Source organism: Primulina tabacum, chromosome 10, assembly GCF_025594145.1.
Source record: "Primulina tabacum isolate GXHZ01 chromosome 10, ASM2559414v2, whole genome shotgun sequence".
NCBI lineage: Eukaryota > Viridiplantae > Streptophyta > Magnoliopsida > Lamiales > Gesneriaceae > Primulina > Primulina tabacum.
Window position 1 is genome coordinate 17,974,739 of NC_134559.1, and position 2,092 is coordinate 17,976,830.

Here is a 2,092-nt window from a genome sequence, read left to right on the forward strand (position 1 = left end):
GATCAGATTCAATAATGATCTCGAGTGTATCGTGATATCGTTTATATGAATTAGATTGTATCTTGTTCAGATATGGATCAGATTATATAATGAATTGAGTATTGATCAGAATAGGTTTTGAATCGAGTTATATACTGATATTGTATTTATGCAATTGTCATTGCCAGACTGGTTATGGACAGATTGGAATACAAGACTTCGTCTTCGTCAGACCGGGAAGACAAATGTATAATTCATGTGAATTCGGGAGATACGACTCGAATCAGACTTGGTTGGAGTTTTCCTAAATCACATACTAGATTTATTATTTATATTTGATTTTGATTATGTCTTTTTTATAGATTTATATTCAAGCATTGAGATAGGAGAGTCATTGGCAGACTTGCTAAACTAGACGTTCGGTGGTATCGACGCTTCGGATCATATTCAATCCGATTGTAGACATTTGATACAGACGGGGCCGAAGTCCAGGAATAAGACGTACAGTTACCTCGATTGGGAGGGTAGGTGACAGACAGTGACATCTTATTCACACCGGGATCCCTAGAGTTAGAATTGAGTCGAGTCAAGACATGAACTGCATTGAGTTGCAAAAACCAAAATACATCATAGAATTTTCAGTACATGATCATGTTTTATCATGCAAAAACCGAAATACATCATAGAATTTTCAGAAAATAATGCATGCAGATTTCGGCCCTTTCATGACAAGCTTCACGTTTTTCTGAGTTTTGTTGTTTCAGGTGATTGGTTCAATTCCAGGCTCCCAAGGCAACCTATATACATGTAATAGGATGCATTAGGACCACGTTTGTCCATTGGTTTAACCCCATGCTCTCTGGAAATTCAGAATGACAGCAACTTTCCCATTGCTTCTCATGTGTTCGAAAATTTCAGTTTTTATGTCAAGGGGTTGGATCTGATCTTGGCTGCCCTAAGGGCTCTTAGCCATGGTTGGATCACTCCCCTAGCATGTCAAAGACGTGACTAAGTCGCCCTTTTTGTGGCTTGGTCCATGGCTCATCGGTTTTTAAATAAACAACAAGAACAGCCCCTCCCCTCTCGGTTTCCCTTCTTTTGACAGCAACATGTTTTTCGAAATGTGTGGTTTGATGGGGGTCTTGGTTGGCCTATGGCCCTTAGCCACGGTTCATACCATGCCCCTAGATGTCTAGATCGTGCCATGGTCAATCAAATGGCCATTGGAACGACACGAGACATCAATCGAAGCAACACACTACAAGCGCATACAAAAGCATTCTCGGTATGAGTTTTCGGTTGTTGCTGGAATGGTGCGAACTATGGCTGGCCAAAAGCCCTTAGACATGGTTCGAGTCATTCCTTGGGACGTTGTGGAGAGGATTTGGTCGGTGGTTCAAGCCCCAATGGCCAAAAGTCTCGCAAACAACGCGATGCAAGCAAGGTTGCAGCTGCTGGAAAATTTCAGCAAGTTGCTGTGTCGGTTCGGTGGCTCGTTCGAGTTCTTGGTTGGCTTTTAGCCCATGGCCTTGGACTGAACAGTGCCTCATTGAGTTAGGAAGGTCATGTTTTTTACCGTTTGTCATTTGGATCATTTTTGAGGTCGTACGAGAATTTACGGTGCGATGTGCCAACTTGACTCTCGAAAGAGCGTTTCTTGTTTTGGCCTCCATTCCACCTAGATTTCGACCCTATCATTTTAGGAGCATTATTTTATGATTTTTCTGCATATTTTAATCATGACTATACGTCGGTTCGGTGTCGGTTCAGGTTGACTAGGAGTCATGATTAAATGCGAAGTCATTAGGCATCATAGTCGCATCTTTTGAACGTAAATTGCATAGTTGGTCAAGTTTAAGCTATTGCATATTTTTCATGGCACAGTTAGGTTGCAGCGAGCCTGGGGACGATCCAATCGAATCCAGTTGGTAAAATTACGGGACATTTTCATTATGCCAGTTAATTATTTTACGTGCATTAAATAGAAAATGATTATTTTTTAGATTTATGCGATATGGCTTGTGGTTCATTCACTATGTGGGAGTGTTATTTTATACGGTCGCCAGTGACCGATCAGTTCATTATCGTACCACCCGGTCGCCAGTGACCGGCC